This window comes from Ambystoma mexicanum, chromosome 2p, assembly GCF_040938575.1.
Source record: "Ambystoma mexicanum isolate Mex_15411 chromosome 2p, UKY_AmexF1_1, whole genome shotgun sequence".
Lineage (NCBI taxonomy): Eukaryota > Metazoa > Chordata > Amphibia > Caudata > Ambystomatidae > Ambystoma > Ambystoma mexicanum.
The window spans coordinates 795,147,509-795,165,750 of record NC_090923.1 but is presented as its reverse complement, the minus strand read 5'-3'; the positions used below and the strand labels follow the sequence as shown (position 1 = coordinate 795,165,750).

The 18,242-nt window shown below is 39.9% G+C and overlaps 1 protein-coding gene across 2 annotated transcripts in view; it reads right to left on the bottom strand.

Moving 5' to 3' along the window:
* The window catches only part of COQ8B (coenzyme Q8B), a 666,225-nt gene that overhangs the window by 493,297 nt on the left and 154,686 nt on the right, over positions 1-18,242 (bottom strand). The window contains exon 1 of one of the 2 annotated variants that reach the window (XM_069644460.1): positions 7,598-7,681. The exons of the other annotated variant lie outside the window; for it this stretch is intronic. The gene's annotated coding sequence lies outside the window, so the exon portion shown is untranslated. Of the gene's footprint in view, positions 1-7,597; positions 7,682-18,242 lie in introns of those variants that run through there. 2 annotated transcript variants of the gene reach the window in all.

Below are 18,242 nucleotides of genomic sequence, written 5' to 3'. Positions count from 1 at the left end.
TAAAAGATCATGTTAGTATTGGTATTTTATAACGACTTATTACATTGAATAATCAACATTTTTTTTTTACCCTCATATTTAGTAGATTACAAACCAGAGTACTGTGCAATTTGCTCAGTTTCTGTGTTTGTTGCTAAAATCATTGGGTCTGTGGAAGAAATAAAATATCCATGTTGGATTAAACAAAAAACATTTTCCAGTTATGCTACAGTTTATTTGTTTGTTTGTTTTCAGTGTTCACTTGTTGTTTCTGGCTAATGCTGTATACATTGGCTTGTTGCAGTTTTTTGGAGCAGTAACATATCATTTATTTGTTTGGATATTGTAAAATTTTGGAGCAGTTAGATACCAGTAGGCGTATTCTAACTGTCTATTTTTTTATATATTTTAGTGGTATTGATTTATCAGTTTAGATATTGTAAAATTTTGGGTTTGTTAGATACCAGTTGGTGTATTCTAACTATATATGTTTTGCTCTAATTTAGTGGTATTCATTATTCTGATTAGTTGTTGTAGAATCTTTGGGCAGTTAGATACCTTTTGGAATATTCTAACAGTTTATATTTTTTTTACAACAAGTTTACTTAAGGTTTAAGTACAGTTTAGTTAATAAATTTTGGTTTTAAGAACATTAAATAAGCGTTTGAAAGATTTGCTTGTAATCTCTGCTTTAGAGTAATGATACTATAATTACATTCCAACCATCCACATTTCTTTTTTATATATGCAGTGTAGTGACCTGAATTGGTTGTGGCTCCTGCGTGGTAGATTATACCTATTGGTGTGAAGGTTTTCTTACCAAGTGATACTTAACCATGTGTGAATCCAGTCAGCTTGCAGTTGTTTTTGGTACCATCTGCATTGTAACGTAGAAGCATTAGTATTACGTATTTACTATGTGTTTGTATTAGTAAGGTGGAGCGATTATCCGAATTGCAGGTAGTACATAATCTACCATGGTTTGCATTTTGCACAAGATGCTGAAATGGAAAGGATTCACAATTAGGTATTGATATATATACGAAGCGTTCATTGGGGATTTGCTCGTGTCACATTGTTGCAGAGAGTGCATGTATGTTTCCACTTGTATGAAATCTGGAAGATTTCATTTATAGATATGTTTTTATTTTCCAGTACATGTAGTAAGTACATTATAAATTCTTGTGGATCTTCCTGTGAGTTTATAGTGAATTTCACCATTCCAGCACAGTAGTCCAATTGTTGTCTTATTCCATAAACACTATATGTGTTATCAGGATTGTTTGTTGCATTTCTGTGAAGTACTAACATTTGCAAACACAATTGGTCTGTACTTTGTAAGTAAAGTTTGTCAACTATTGGTTGCAATTGGAATAGAATATTCATTGCTACATTTGCGTAGCAACTTACTCCAACTATATTTGAGAGTTTAAATGGACCAGGTAGTTCTGTATCTGATTGATTTTTTTTTAGTTCGTCATCCTTCTTTGACAAAGTACCTGGTTTACTTTCCCTAATGGGTTCTTATGTTTGTGGTACTTAATGAAGTTTGTTTCTTTTACTCTCTTTGGAGAATTTGCAGTGACATCCTGTTGCATTTCTGTTTGATTTAGTTTTCTTTTACAACGTTTTACTTTTTGTGGTACAGAATATGTGTTTAGATGGGGGTGTATAGTGAGCGAAGTCTATTGTATTCTAAAATGCAAGGAATTTCAGCGTTTACTTTACTTACATCAAAGTTGATTAGAAATAGACCGTCAAGTGTACGTAAGCGTGATAGTGCTACGTAGCTCATGCCTTCTTTAAAGACTGTGTTACCAATGTCTATCATTGCTTTGTCTAGGGTAAGACCTTGTGATTTATGAATGGTGACTGCGTATGCAAGAGTTAGAGAAAATTGTTCTCTGTGTACATACATGTCTTTGAAGAGAAGGAATCAAGCTGTTGAGAGCCCTATCCTTTTTACTTCTGAAAGTTTGTCAAAGAGAATATTGACAAACTGAATTTTGTTGTCACGTGGGTATGTTTGAAAGCCAACAACTGTACCCAGTGCTCCATTAACTAGTCCTTGGTCCACGTCAAGGTTACGTTTAAGCATTACTCTGCAATTTAAGGATAATTTTAATATTTTTTCGAAGCCAGCTGTGTTTGAGATTGAATTTTCTAAATTATTTAGTCTTGTTGTAGCTTGCTCACACATGGGTAGTGTCATACCATGTACATCTAGTTTGTCTGTGGTGCTAATTTCCATTATTGATTGCATTTCTTTACTTAACAATATTTCATTGAATTTGAAACAGCTTGCAGGAGTTGGCATTAAGCCCATACAATTGACATTTCTACTGGCTAATTGTTCCATAACATCTGTGGCACATGCATTATCACCATAAAGTGCATGAATATATTGCTTCTGCTTCTTTAGAAAGTATACCAACTCTGATACTTTTTTAAGATGTTGGCATAAGTGAGATCTGCAGATTGCCGCATGTTTTCTGTTAATTCTCTGTATTGGAAATGTTGCCAAAGGTTGACATTTCCAATGCCGCCAACAGTTTTAAGACAAAGTTTGTGTCCTAATGTTTTAAAAATAGGCTCACCTTTTACTGGTGTCAAATGAAGAAGATCTCCGAAAACAATAATGTGTTTTCCTGCAAAGAGCTCTTCGTAGTTTGTTTTGAGTAGTTCTTGTAATCTGAGGTGAATCAAAGACAACATTAGGTTGGACACCATGCTCACTTCATCTATTAGTAGCATTTTCATTTGTTTTAATTCTCTGCGTAGTTCCATTGCAGCTTCTGTAGAAAGTTTGTAATAGTCTAATTTGTTTTGGTGTTCTACTGGCAGGAGTAGTAATCGGTGTAAAGTGACACCACCTATGTTCTAGGCAGCTAAACCTGTGGGGGCAGTGACAACAGCTGACAGTTTATTGTTTGTCAATTGTTGAAGGAACTTACTGATGATTTTGATTAGGAATGTTTTGCCAGACCAGCTTCACCACTGACGTACAGTAGTGTAGGTTTGTAATTTTGGCAGGTGCATTGTTTGTTTTCATGTTGTACACCATGTGCAATTTCTTTTGTTACTTCTTGAAAAATGCTACGTTGCTCATTGTTTAGTTTTGATTGTAGTATAGTTAAGTCTTCTTTATCTTCATACTGACACATGGTGTTTTCTACTTCTATCATAGCTAAATCTGCCTCATTTGTTATTAGTGATTCTCCCAGTGGTTCTTGGCTTCCTGTTACAGAAGGTTGACTACTGTCAGGAGTGTCCTTATCTAGTTGGGCCTGGAGTTCTTCGTGTTGCTGTTCATTGTGCAACATTGTTTTGTACTGTGTAAAGTTTACATCAGTTATAGTGCTTTCATTTGCTTTGAAAGCGTTTTCATATGAGTCATAGTTATCTAATATGTCTTCTTCTTTTCTCCATGGTTTAAAGAGTTGTAGCAGGGACATGTTATATACTTCTTTATGTTGAGGAGTCTTTAATGACAATTTGATATGATTAATTAAATTTGGTTTGGTGAGTTTTACTAAGCTGCCTTCACAGTTTGTCACTCTGTATTTACCTTTTTTTTCATCAGGTTTTATATTATTTTTGTATGTGTAGTTTTGGGCTATGTGGTATAGACACAGGGTTTCAAAAGTATTACTTCTGTTTGGGTAGTATGTGTCCAATAAATTGTTTTTTAAAATGTCTTGGCTGTTGGGATCATGTTTGGCTATTGTTTCTATATCTTTGTATGATTTTAGAACTCTTTTTCTAGATTTAGCTGGACCAAGACTTAGCCATACTATATTTTCAGACTTACCATACAATGCAGTACCAGTTAAACGATCAGCTGCTTCATAGGATCCACATTCTCTATGGAAGAGCATTTTTATGCCCAAGCTGTATAATTTCTGATACACTGTTTTATCTGATGACAGGTCATTCCAGAGGTCTTGGAGCTCTGTCTTTTCTGCTTTGGTTAAGTATGCTGTGACATATCATGCAACTGCAGTAGAATTGTCTGCAATGTACTGCACATCTATGTTTGCATTCCTTAAGTGGGCAATGATTGCATTGTAATCATTGATATATTTTTCTTCTTCTTTTCTTTTTATGTAATATGTATTTTTGGGTGACTTACCTTTAACACTATGTCTAACTGAAGACATGAGGTTGTTCACTTGACCTATATTTGTAACTGGTCTAGGGAAACCAAATCGGCATTTGGTGTAGTATTTCCCTTTGTTTTTGTATTTGCGACGACAATATTTGCCACATTTGTGTCTTTGAAATTGTAAAATTTGTGCATGAAGATCACTATTTGTGGATTCTGATGGAATTTCACAAGTGACATATTTTTCAATAAACTGTAAAACAGTGGTATCACTGTCTTGACCAAATTAGGAGCATCTTTAATCCATAAATGCATGTGGATATGTGGTGCTCCTCTGGCTTGGTATTCTTTTCTCCAAAAGAAGTGTTGCACTTCTCCAAGGGGAGGAACAGTTTTATTACAAATAAAATGTAGCATAGCAATGAAGCGATGGTGAAAATATCTTGAAACATTAACAGGATCCAGAGAACAAAGTTCTCCAGGTGTTAGTATATCTATGTTTGTTTTGTTTTTGTTTGATATGCGTAGGAAATCATGTAAATCTTCCCATGCATATTCTGCACAACTTAATGTAACAAACCAAGTAGGTGGGCCAAGGTTTCTGATCATACAACGTACATCTCCATGACGTCGAAACCAGTACACTTTAGTACCACGCATATTTGCTAATAGATTTGTAATATTCGATTGTAAAACCTCATCTTTTCGTTGCACTTTTAGTAATAATTGTGTAGCTGTCATATTTTGAAAGTGGGATCCTGATTTTAATATGTGTGCAACTCCGTAACAAAGTTGCTAGTTCACTTTCAAAGAGTAGGTGGAATATGTATTCCACATTTTGTCTAAATCTGGGATCTTCCGAATACATCCGTAATGAGCGGTTTTCTGATGCTTATATTTGTATCGGTCTATCACCGTACCTTCCTCCTTTGCCAGTAGGAAAGAGTAGAGGAAAAGCACGTGCTTCTATACTTCTTTCCCATATGCTGATTGGTGATCCTTTTGTTTGACACATTTGGTACGTTTCCAGTGCATCTTCTATGGTGTCATTAGAGTGCAATGGATGAATTGTATAATGGTCTAAAGTATTTGATATTGTAGCAGGATCTAGGAGCTCAAATTGACCAGCTTCTTGTGTCTCTTGAATTATTTAAGTTGTATCCTTCAAGCTTTCTTCAATATTAATTTCTTTGTAATATTCATTATTCTCTTTAAGATTTTGCAAGGCTTCTCTAACTTTATGTAAATCTACCAGCTGTTGCCAATTTTTTTTGTCTTTTGTAGGTACTCCATTTACTAAGATAATTAAAGATTGCTGCATTGGACGTTGCACTCCTAGAGTATGCACATTTTCTTTTAGATCTAATGGTAAATACACTACTTTTCCAAGAATACATTTCACTAATTCAGAGGGAGGTAATTTTGCAGTTTTTGGTTGAAGGCATATTATTGCTTGAAATGGGTGCTCTGTTTGAATTATGATGCTCTCATTTAAATTAAGTTGTTGTAGGGGTTTTGGTAGTGGATATAATTCTAAATTATTTGTGATAGCACGTAAAGGAGTTTGGTTGTTGTCAAGTTTTGTAGTGCAGTAACTGCAAAGTATTAAGGGGTCAGTTATTTCGTATTTGTTTTCTGCTATAAGGTAGAGAGCTAATTCAAACCATTTAGAATCTTCATTGCCTTCTATTTTGTATGATAGGTCTACAGTTTTTGTGTTACTTTTATAAAAAGTTCTGCGGCAACATACACATACATGGTTTGGTACTTCAGCTGATGTACTTTTACATTTTAGTATTTCTTTTTTGTATGTGTGTAGTAAAAGGTTGCCATGTGTAGAATTGTTGCTAATTTGGTTTACAGGTATTTCTTTCTGTAAGTGGCTTTCACTTCCAAAATATTTTTCCTGGATATAGTCGATTTTTTCAAGTAGGTATTTTGCTGTACCATGTAGAAGAATGTTATTTAAATTGGCTAGTGCTAAAGCAGGACTTTTAGCATAGTACAGTTTATAAACTAGATTTCTTATAGTTGAATGATGTGTTGATATCCTTTTGATATCATGGAAGGTGGTTTTCCAAGTAGGTCCTGTAATGCAGGCCAATGAATGTCCTTGTAGTCCTGTGCACTTGCGCACTGGACAGGTATCCATATTTTGCAGTAGTTTAATTTTGATTTTGTCTTTGCTTTTCACATATTGCTTGAGGAATTGGCGTAAAGACTTGACATTTTTTGGGGGAATGTTACACATTGACGTGCATGGCCATTTGTACACTAGACGTTGTGATTCAGTTGAATGGAGGGGTCATTCTAATTTTTCAGAGCATATTTTCGTAAGAGTACTTCTTGTTTCATTATGGTATTATTAACTTTTTCATAACCTCGACCACTACTATGTATGGCAATTGTATTTGTTTGCTTTTGTTTGTATGCTTCTTCATTAAAGTATGGTTCTGTGCTTGTAGTGTGACTCCATTCACCTCTGCAGCTACTTAAGAAGTTCTTTCTGTTGACATTTTGTTTATTGAGAAGCCTTTTTTGTAATTTAGTCATTAGTTTTGTTAGTGGTTTCATTTTGTTTAACACTAAAATAAATAACTTTCTTTTGAGAAGAATTGCACTGTCTATCAACGCTTCTAAGATTAATTTCCTACGATAGGTTTTAAGGGTTGAACCTGGTTTCTCTCCTGTTTTTATAAGATTTTGAAGGACTCTGTGACAGAACATTTTGGCTAAAATACTTTTCTTGGTTTGCTTACTTTGCACTATATCAAGATTTATAGAAGCAGTTTTATCTGTAGTGATAGCTGATTTTCTGTTAATTGTTTTCTGGTTTGTTTTACATTTTGATAGAGGAGGCAAAGTTTTTTTTGTACTTGAAACTTCTTTTGTTTCACTAAATGACTGTTAGCTGTTTTGTTTCAACTTTTTTTACAAATTCTGCTAGAGATGGATGCTTATGTTGGACACTTATTTACATTTGCTCTACTCTGCGTTGCTTTCTATGGACTTGATTTTTGGTAGGCATTCTTTAGGGTCTGTTGAAAAAAATAAACAAGGTATGGGTTGGGGTGTTCTGCAATGTATGTGTGCTGTGTGCATGACTGTTTGAGTAAGATGATAAAGATGTATGTAATGGTGTGCGATTGTGCATTGGGCAACTACAACTAGTAGGCGTGGGTATTTTTGAATTAATGTGCTACTAAACTTGGGATCAGATGACAGAAAAAAGTAAGCTAGTGGTCTGGAGAAGTATAAATAGTAAATCTAATGCTATACAATTAAAACAGTTGTTTGTTCTATAATATCAAAATTCTAGCAGCTGAGTTGGGTCGATTGTGTGTCGAAAAATAGGAATTTGTGGGCCATTCTGGATGCAAATCGCGGTTTAAGAAATGGGGATTTTTGGAAAGAATGGTGCACAATCTCTATTTTTAGGCACAGAAATAGCATGAATTAACTTTTCAGTTTGTTTGAGTAATAATACAAATATTATGGTGGTATTCAACTTACTTTTTTTCTATAATGAGCAGGTTACTTCTTAGTTGTTCTTTGTACTTCAAAATCGGCTGCTTCTTTTCAGGAGAATGGTCTTCACTGCAATTGTAAAATAAATATATTAGTAATTTTGTTTGTATATACACCACTGTTTTTAATTTAGACATTGATTTTTTTAATTGACATCCTCAGCGCCTTCCTCAAAACCATTAAAACTATCTTATTCACATAAGATATGTCGCACCAGTTGAATACATATCATATGTTGTTAATGAATAAACTGTATTGCAATGACTAACTGTAGCAAACAAAATATGTTTAGTATGCCTTGTGAAGTTCATAATGTACCACTGAATACCACTATTCCTGTAACTAAGCTTTTGCAAGTAATAGTGCCTCAATGTCATGGGACGCTTGCCCTATATAAATGTGATTAAATAAATAAAAAAATAAAAAATGTTTATGTTATTATAAAAGTATTGTTGTTTGAGATTTGAACATATGGTGTGCATGCAATTTTGTTTGACTATATGTAGTCTATATATTTTATTTCAAAAATGTTAGTTCAATATGATTTGAGTGTGTGTGTGTGTGTGTGTGTGTGTGTGTGTGTGTGTGTGTGTGGGTGTGTGTGTGTGTGTGTGTATAAAGAAATTAAATAGTATAAAGGTTTGTAAGTGACAGTTGATTTAAGGAGATTGAAAAAAAGACAGTAAATTCATTTTACAGATTATACAATATAAAAGTCAGTTAATCTGTTTATATGAAACTAGAAAATGTGTTCATGTATTTTACAGAAAATATGCATACCTGTAGTTTGTGTATGCATGCAGCTGCAAGTAGAAATCTTGGAGACTTGTACAGTATTTCTTGTAGAAGGTGCTTTCCAATGATATGACACTTGTAGAGAGATTAACAGTACATTTAAAGTGGTGATCTATGATGATGCAGTTAGATGTAGAGGTCTTGGATGTGATTGGTGGATGTTCATGTGACTGCTTAGCTATATCCAATGAGGGAATGGCACAGAAAGTGAAAAGGAAATGGTAGGACTGTACATGTTACGATATGTCCGCGGACATGGCGGTAGTTTGCGGACATCGGATGTTACATCCAAGGATTTTTGGGTTGGGAAGCCTTGCAAATGAGAATGAGTATAGAAAGGGATTGGTCAGGAAAGTTTCGTGGGTGTGTTGTGACAGGAGAGAGTTTCTCAGATACTCTTTTTGCTGAGAGAAGAACAGATAGCTATGGCTGTGTGTTTCAGAAAACAGATTGTTTGGATATTGGGAGACTCATGAATACATTGGTTGAAGGTGCATGCAGAAAGCTGTGGAGTAGCTGTAGATCTTGGATTCCCACGTGTGGAAGTGCACTGGCATGGAGTAGGTGGAATGAAGTGGTTGGACTTGCTACCTCTCTGTGCTACTTTGAAGACAGAGCAACATCCAGACATAATTGTAATTCATTGTGGAGGGAACAGTTTAGGACATGTGTCTGGAATTTCTTTGCAATCTGCAATGAAAGAAGGACTTGGAAAGGTCATGGACATGTTCCCAAATTCTCAAGTAATTTTTTCACGGATTGCACAGAGGCAAATGTGGCTTTGTTCTTCTTCATTTGGTCCACAAATGGAGAAAGCAAGGCGCAATGTCAATAAGGCTGAAAATATTATGTTTCGTAGTACATATATTTTTCGCAGAGATGGAGTACATCTAACTTATGCTGGCAATCATATTTTTCTAAGAAATATACAAAATGCATTGCGACCTTTTTTAGAATTACAGCATCCATTTTGAAGTAGGTGTTGAGTATTTATAATTTTTCAAACACAAACACCACCAAATGGCTCTTTTCAGAGCCACCACTTCCTCCCAGAGAAAATTGCAATGATTATGATAGGGCAGCACCCCAAAATTTTAGATGTCCGCGGACTGTCTGTGGAATTCTAAAAAATACAAAGGGCCCTGCTTCATTTATTTTGACTTCTATTTTTTAACTATGAAAGGCGGCTCTGAAAAGAGCCTTATTTTTTTTTTGTTGTTTTATATTTTTTTGGGTGTTTTTATACACGACACACTAGGAGAGTAGGGGAAAGGAGGGTAAAGGGGGGGATACAGGGATAAGAAAGGGCAAGCTGAGAGAGGAAGATGTAGAGTGGGTTTTATTTGGGTAGTGGGCAGATCTTCTCGTGCTCTGAGACGATAGTCTCAAAAGCACTTCGAAGTCGCTCACCCCTGCAGAGTACTGCATCGCAGTACACACACACACAACTGTGACCCTCGAAAGGTAAGGGTCATCAGCATTGCGTATGGCCTGTGAGGCAGCTTGAGGAAGATGCTGTCCCACAGGAGTGTTCCTTGTGGTGACAGGATCAGAAACGGAGGATGAAGTAGAGGAAATCAACCTGCTACTCTCATTGCAAGGTACAACCTTGCGAATAGCCCCAGTGTGAAATGACGAGGTGTCGCTTCATGGTAGTGGTCCCAAAGCTATACGAACCATGCCTCTCGCGACTGAGTACCATTTTGCACTCATTGCAGGTGACTCGGTTCGCACGAGCCTTAGGACCATTCCCATGAACGGTAAATAACCGCCACACCCAAGACTCACGCTGAGTGCGGGTAGTAGGGATTTCCGCTACCTCATTCTCGCCATCCTCTTCTTCCTCCTCTGCATCCTCACTTCTGTTCCCCTCTTCAGGCCCTTGGGGAGGTGGTGGGGGTGGTGCTGAAGCAGGTGCAGCACCAGGTGGCAGTAGTGCAGCCATGGATGCCATCAGGATGAAGATGTCAATCTGCAGGTGGCAGGAAAAATCGCTATGCTCTGTAGAATAGCCAGAAACACAATGAGAATAAGCTCTAGGGCGTGGTCTTTTATAGGGGTGCTTGTACGCGGTTTGCGGAAAACACAAAAAAAGGTTCAAAAAGTTTCAAAAAGTATGTAGAAACTCATGATTAGTATGTGGGACTTGTGCTATGGTGAGTTTTTATTGAAAAATATTGTGGATTACTTGAAAATGTACTTTTAAATTGTTCGGGGACACCAACAGTGTCCGCATTTCAGAACACGCGATCAGCGTGGGCGTGGTCACATGATCGCTTTGCGATCATGTCTGTGAAGGGAGCGGCTGTCCGCAGGACACCAAATGCACGGACATTGGTTTGCGCATGTGTGTTGATGTTCTACGAACAATGTTCGGGTCCTGAAGTAATTGAAAGTGCATCACACATCAAATGAACAGTTACGGACAGGCGTTTGTTCTTAGAACAGTTTCAACTTGCTTGCGAACAATACGGACAGATTTAGCATCCTCAGAACACCTCCATTTTGTTTATTTATGCACATTTAAGGACACCACATGTGTTCTTAGAACAGTTTCAACTTGGTTGCAAATAATACGGACGGGCATAGTGTTCTCAGGACACCCCTATTTTGTTTATTTACGAATATTTCAGGGCACCGCGTGTGTTCTTAGAACAGTTTCAACTTGCTAGCAAACAGTACGGACAGGTATAGTGTTCTTCAGGACACCTTCATTTTTGGTTCTTTACGAACATTTCAGGACACTGCATGTGTTCTTAGAACAGTTTCAACTTGCTAGCGAACAGTACGGACAGGTATAGTATTCTTCAGGACACCTCCATTTTCATTTCTTTACGGACATTCAGGACACCCGCGCTGTCCGCGGATACCTAAATTGCTTTATTTTTTTTTAAACTGAAATTAATTACAACACAATATAAAAATGTTACTTTATTTAACATATATTAACAATTTATGACAGAGAAGGTGAGGCAGAAACGGAAACAAAAACAGGAGAATTAGGGGTATCAACAGGATTTGTATCAGGTGAAGAAGGGATGGAAGTCTCATCAAAACGTTTTGGTTCATGGAGAGGGTTTGGGGATAATTGACTTGGATATGGTGAGGGGGGACAAGTACATGTAGGACAATAGTATGAGGTTTTTGGTTTAAAATGAACTTCCACAAAAGTTTTTTTAATTATTAAAATTGGTCAACAATAAATCAATTTTTTCTTGTATGCTGTGAAGAGTGTTATCCATAACAGCTTCTTCTGAAGTATTTTCTATTTTGGTATGCTCTGTACAAAAAAATTTATATATGTTAAATGTATATATAATAATAATAATTAAATGGTTTATATTGTAAAGTGTCTACCATTAGTTTCACTATCTTCTGACATTTCCTCATATGGGAAATGCTCCTCTAGCCACTCCAGAGTACTAGACATTTCTGTGAGAAACAAAACATAATATTTTTTTTATCTAATACAGAAAGTTTATAAATATATGAGTAAAATGCAGTACACTTACTATTTCAGGTAAGGTATGTTCCGAGTAGTCTGTATGTCTGCTATTGTTTTTGGTTGTGGAGTGTCTGTGAGGTAATTATGTTGGAAGCCTATTTATCTTCTTTTGGTATTTTCCATTTTAGAACATATTGTATTTAAATGAATGGTTAGTGCGTTACATATATGGGTTACACTTTTTATGTATTACTACATATAATGTGTATGTGTGCTGGTTTGTGAATTTGTAAAATGTTCATATGTTATGATATAACAATCAAACATACCCCCCCAGAGTTTTTAGGTAGCGGTACTGTTGTCCGAACATGTCCGCGGACATTAAAAAAGTTTGCGGACATCAAAATAAGTAGAGAAGGTTTAGTATGTTCAATTTTACATGTATATAAATTCAGAGTTATTATTAAATTGTGCTACTAAAAACCTATGAAATTCAGTGAAAAAACTTTGTTAAAGGGACATTATGGTTAAGTTGCGCTAGTAAAAACCTATGAAATTCAGTGAAAAAACTTTGTTAAAAGGGACGTTATGGTTCCAAGTAAAACCGAAAAACCCCTAAAATTCGACAGTTATGGTAAACTAAGCAACCATAACTCGCGCCATCACTGTGCACTGCTAAGACTAACACCCACGACAAAGATGACATCACAAATGTCATTGATGACATCACTAATGACATCACATGTGCATTTACTTTTCATAAATGTCTGTACAAGGGATTCTTATTATAATGTTGAGAGAAAAGTGTCAAAGATCATTGGAATAAATATCAAGAGCTAATTAGTGCATTAAGCAATGCATTGATATAAATAGCATTCTATTACGAAGTTCTATCCAGTATATATTTCATAGGTTTTTAGTAGCGCATCTTAACCATAACGTCCGTTTAACAAAGTTTTTTCACTGAATATGACAATGCATTACTTACCCTAAAAGCATTTCTGATGGTTGTATCTGCTTAGATTCACATGCTGTGCGCATAGGTCCGACATCCAGTGGTCACTGCGGAGTATTGCATTTTGTTTTTCGTAGTCGAAAAGGGGACGTCGACAAGGCGTGTCTGTAACACTATCCCTATAGTGACGTGCGTTGTACCCACAATCCCTCACGCGTCGAGGTCCCTCTGTTTGTATTTTTTTTGCCCTGAGGGAGCCTTCTATACGTGAGTGAGTACAGAAAAGAGAGAGAGAGATGTAGAAAGGTGTCTATGTTCCTTCCATCCGAGCGGGGAGGAAGGGTGGGCGCATGTGAATTGTAACGCTCACCTGATTCTCGCAGAGGCGCCGGTCTTGACTGGGCGACTACCGTATCTTCAAAGGTGATGTGTAGCACCCGGTTGGCTCTTTGGGCTGGACCTCTGTGCACTGTATGCCTGACGTGTAGAGTAAGATGTCTGCAGATAGAAAATATGGGGTTAATGAACTGGGGTTATTGGGGTGTCCCTATCTCTTTCCTCTTCTCCTCTCCTGTAGACCCCCAAAGGTTAACGCTCTCACCTTAGGTAAGTGAATGCCGAGCTCTCCATCTGCCTCGGGGCAGGGTGCTGTAACCAGTTTCTTCACTGGATAGGTAGCGCAGGCCTCTTGACTTCAGAGGACTGCTGTCCGTCGTTTACTGCACGAACGGTAAGTTTCGAGTCATTCAAATGTCTTTAAAGTCTTTAGCAATGATGTCTCTTGTTTTGCAGGGTTCCGGCGATGGCGGATGACGGGCTGAAGTGAGTTGAAGATGGAGCCCGTGTGATGAATAGAAGCGCCTGGAAGCACGTAAGTAAGCGCTTGTTGCCTGCTTCACTATGCGCTCTAACTGTCTTTTTATTTTGCAGGTACGAGTTCGGAGCGGCTGCAGGGTGCCGGAATACCCACTGGATTAGATGTGGAAAGGAGTAATGGCACGTGAGTATTAAAGTTCCCCAATGTCTTTAAACGCACCTTGTTTTGTCTTTCAGATGCGGGATGCAGCGCCGAAGGCCTCCGGAGCGTGCGAAGAGTTGGTAAACTTTTGTCTTTCAGATGCCGGAATGCAGTGTGAAGACCTCCGGAGCGCACGAAGAGTAGGTAAGCCTTTGCCTTTCAGATGCCGGAATGCTAACCTGTTCTTTCTCGTCTTTATAGGTGTTGCTGAAGACTGGATTCAGGATGGTAAGCCTTTGCCTTTCAGATGCCGGAATGCTAACCTGTTCTTTCTTGTCTTTATAGGTGTTGCTGAAGACTGGATTCAGGATGGTAAGCCTTTTTCCTTAGGCCCAGGACCGGATGCAGAAGACACGATGAGCGTTCTGCTGCAGAGGTTGCAGAATAACGCAAAGCAAGATTCATCCACCGGGTGTGGTTTAAATAGCCTCCTGTAGTGCTTAGGTGTCTCCTTCCACAGCCACGCCTAAGTAAGAAAAGAGTTCCTGGTAAGAAAAGAGTTCCTGCCTTCCAGAAGAGTTCCAGTGTTCTGAATCTAGGGAGTGGCTCCAGCCCCACCCAACAGGAAAAGTAGTTCCAAACAGAAGAGGATCAGAGGCTCAACTGGCAGGCAAGTAAGCAGCATGGTCTGCTGAAGGTAAGTCCACCCAAGCATTATGAGCCCGGCGCTTCCAGCGCTGGGACTGGGCATATTTATGAGCCTGGTGCCACTGGCGCCAGGACTGGGTCCAAAAGGTCCCAATTGGGACTGGTTGGCACTCGGAACCTGGGTTATGGATCTGCTTCCAAGGGAGTTGGGAAAACCCTGACCTTTTGGAAGCAGAGATCATGACATGAATCTAAGCAGATACAACCATCAGAAATGCTTTTACGGTAAGTAATGCATTGTCTTCTGATGTTTGTTAATCTGCTTAGAATCACATGCTGTGCATAGACTAGCGAGCAGTACCCGGAGTTGGCGGTGGGTTATGAGAAGGAACAGTAGAGAAAAGATGTCTTAATACTGCCTGTCCCACCTGGGAGTCAGATCTAGAGTGTGCATCTAGACAGTAGTGTTTTCTAAAGGTGTGCACAGAACTCCAGGTAGCCGCTTTGCAGATGGACTCAAGGGGAACATTTGCAATGAACGCTATGGAAGCCCCAGTGCCTCGAGTGGAATGTGCTCTTGGCTTGAAGGGTAGTTCTCTCTTAGCAAGAGTGTAATAGAGAGTGATGCATTGAACAATCCATCTAGATATAGTGGACTTTGAAACTGCATCTCCTTCTCTTCCTGCTGCCACCGAGACAAAGAACTGATTAGTCTTTCTCAGTGGTCTGGTTCTTTCCATGTAGAACATGACAGCTCTGCATACATCTAGTGTATGCAGACTTTTTTCTCCCAAGCTGGAAGGGTTTTGAAAGAACGTTGGTAGTTCTATTGACTGGTTTTCATGGAATTTCGAGATGAATTTTGGTGCAAACCTTGGGTGTGTGCGTAGAACCACCTTATCCTTGTGAACTGTTACGAAGGGGTCTAGAACAGAAAGAGCCTGTAGTTCACTTACTCTCCTAATGGAGGTGATAGCTATTAGGAAAGCAGTCTTAAGAGTGAGGTCTTTAAGAGTTGCCTTGTGTATGGGTTCGAAAGGAGGGCCCATGAGTCTAGAAAGTACCACGTTTAAGTCCCATCCTGGAGCTGGGTTAGCTATCGGAGGGTGTATTCTCTTTACCCCCTCCATGAAGGCCTTGATAACTGGTATCTTCCACCACAACACTTTAAGTGGTGTATGCAGAAAGTGCCGCTAGGTGGACTTTAATGGAATTGAACACTAGACCTGAATCCAGTAAATGGGTCAAGTACAGAACAATGTTAGTGGGAGAGCAGTCAACCGGGTTGATGCTCTTACCTCTACACCAGATGACAAATCTTTTCCACTTGCTAGAATAGCAGTGGCGAGTATTAGGTTTTCTGGCTTTCCTGAGGATGTCCATACATCTCTGCGGGAGTTGTAGATGTCCAAATTCTATGATCTCAGGAGCTAGGCTGCTAAGTTCATGGTCTGAGGGCATGGATGCAGTGTCCTGCCCTTGTCCTGTGACGGCATGTTGTACGGGCAGGGAAGTTTCACTGGGGGAGATAGGGACATCTCCATCAAGTGAGCGAACCATGGCTACCGGGCCCACATTGGGGCCACTAGTATCATGGTAACCTGCTCCTGGTGCATCTTGTGCACCACTTTGTTGAGAAGGGGAGTCGGGGGAAAGGCGTAAACAAATTTCCCTGACCATTGAATCGACAGACCGTTCCCCTTGGACTGGTTCTGGGGGTACCTGGAGGCGTAACTTTGGCATTGTGAGTTCTCCAGAGTTGCGAACAGGTCTATTTCCGGGAATCCCCATTGCGTGAAAACGTCTAAGACGATGTCTTCGTGCAATTGCCATTCGTACTCTTCGGGCAGGGGGGGGGAAGTCTCTGCCGAGTTCGTCTGCTAGCAGATTGAGTTCCCCTGGTACGTGTTGTGACAGTAGGAACATGTTGTGTTTGAGAGCCCACTTCCATATATTCTGGGACAGCTTGGAAAGTCCTGGAGAGTGGGTGCCCCCCTGCTTGTTGATGTAGCACATGGCTGTGGTGCTGTCTGTAAGGACCATCACTGTTTCCCCTTGTAGGTGTTCCTAGAAGGCTTTTAATGCTTTGAACACCGCCAGTAGCTCCAGTAGGTTTATGTGCTTGGATGCTACGTTCGGAGTCCACACTCCGTGAGCAGTCTGATTGGATAGGTGAGCCCCCCATCCTGTGAGGGATGCGTCTGTGGTTAGAGTGGCCTCCACCGTGGGTGTGGCAAAGGGTTTCCCTATTATCAGGTTTTCCTTTGTCCACCACCATAGCGAGAGAACCAAGGCTTGTGAGACCACCACTAGATCGTCCCATTGTCCGCTGGCCTGACACCACTGGCTGTTGAGCCACTCTTGCATTGGGCGCAGGCGTGCGAGGTACCAAATAAATACACAACGCCATCATTCCTAGCAATCGCATCGCTTTGCGCACCGTCACCTCTCGACCTGCCACATATTGGGGGATCTGAAAAAGCATGTTTTGGACCCTCTCGTTGGAGGGGAAGACGAGGCCGTCCTTTGTTCGAATTAGAGCCCCTAGGAATTGTTTGACGTGGCTGGGGTCTAAGCTGGACTTCTTCTCGTTGATGGAGAAGCCCAGTTGGAACAAAAGGTCTACAGTCTTTTGGGTGTTTGAGAAGCATGTCTCGTAAGAATCCCCTGTTATGAGCCAGTCGTCGAGGTAAGGGTATACTGGGATGGATAACCTGCGCAGGTGGGCCGCTGCCACTGCCAGTACCTTCGTGAATACCCTTGGTGCAGATGCTATGCCGAAGGGTAGCACTCTGAACTGGTAGTGTTTGCCCTCTATCATGAACCTGAGGTATTTTCTGTGCGCTGGCAACATTAAAATATGAAAGTATGCATCTTTCATGTCCAGTGTTGTCATGTAATCTCCCTGTGATAGCAGTGGGATCACTTCCTGTAAGGTCACCATACGAAACTTTTGGGGTTTGACAAACTTGTTCGCTGGGCGCAGATCTAATACAGGGCGCATGGTTAGATCCTTTTTGGGTACAAGGAAGTACACTGAATAAATACCTTCCATTACCTGAGATAGAGGCACGACCTCTATGGCTCCTTTTCCCAGCAGTTGGTCCACTTCTTGGAGAAGGATGGCGAGGTGTTCTGGTGTCATGCGGCGTCCCCTCGGGGGTCTGTATGTTGGGGAATTGTTGAACTCTATACAGTAGCCGCGGGCTACGGTGGAAAGTACCCAGCGGTCTGATGTTATTCCCTCCCATGCTGGAAGAAAGGATGTTAACCGGCCCCCGACCGGCGTTGCATGGGAGGGGACGCGAATCTTCGTGTCACTTGGTGGTGTTGTTGGCTTGGGAGCCTCTGGGGGTGGAACCCCGGCCTCTCCCTTTGCCACGACGTTGACCCCTCTGATTGTACTGGCCGCTATTACTCTGGTAGTTGCTGGCAGAGTACTGTTGTTGTTGGTTTTGTTGTTGGCGTTGTCCACGAAAAAAGCGCTTATTACCAAATCCCCGCCTGTTAGGGGGTTTTGAAATTTGGTCTAAGGTCTTTATTGTATCAAATTCTTTCTTCGCGTTCTCCAGCGCGTCATCCACTGCTCTCCCAAAGAGGTTGGACTCCTCTATGGGTTTATTAATGAGGGACGCTTGTGTTTCCGCCTTAAATCCGTAATTGCGAAGCCAGACGTGACACTTCAGGAAAATTCCTTGTGCCAAAGTGCGGCCAGCCGTCTCTGCTGCATCGAGGGTATTCCTGACGATGCTTTGATTGACCAGAGAGCCCTCGTTAACTGAGGCCAGTAAACGAGTCCTTAGGGGTTCGGGAGCTTCTTCGATGTCCT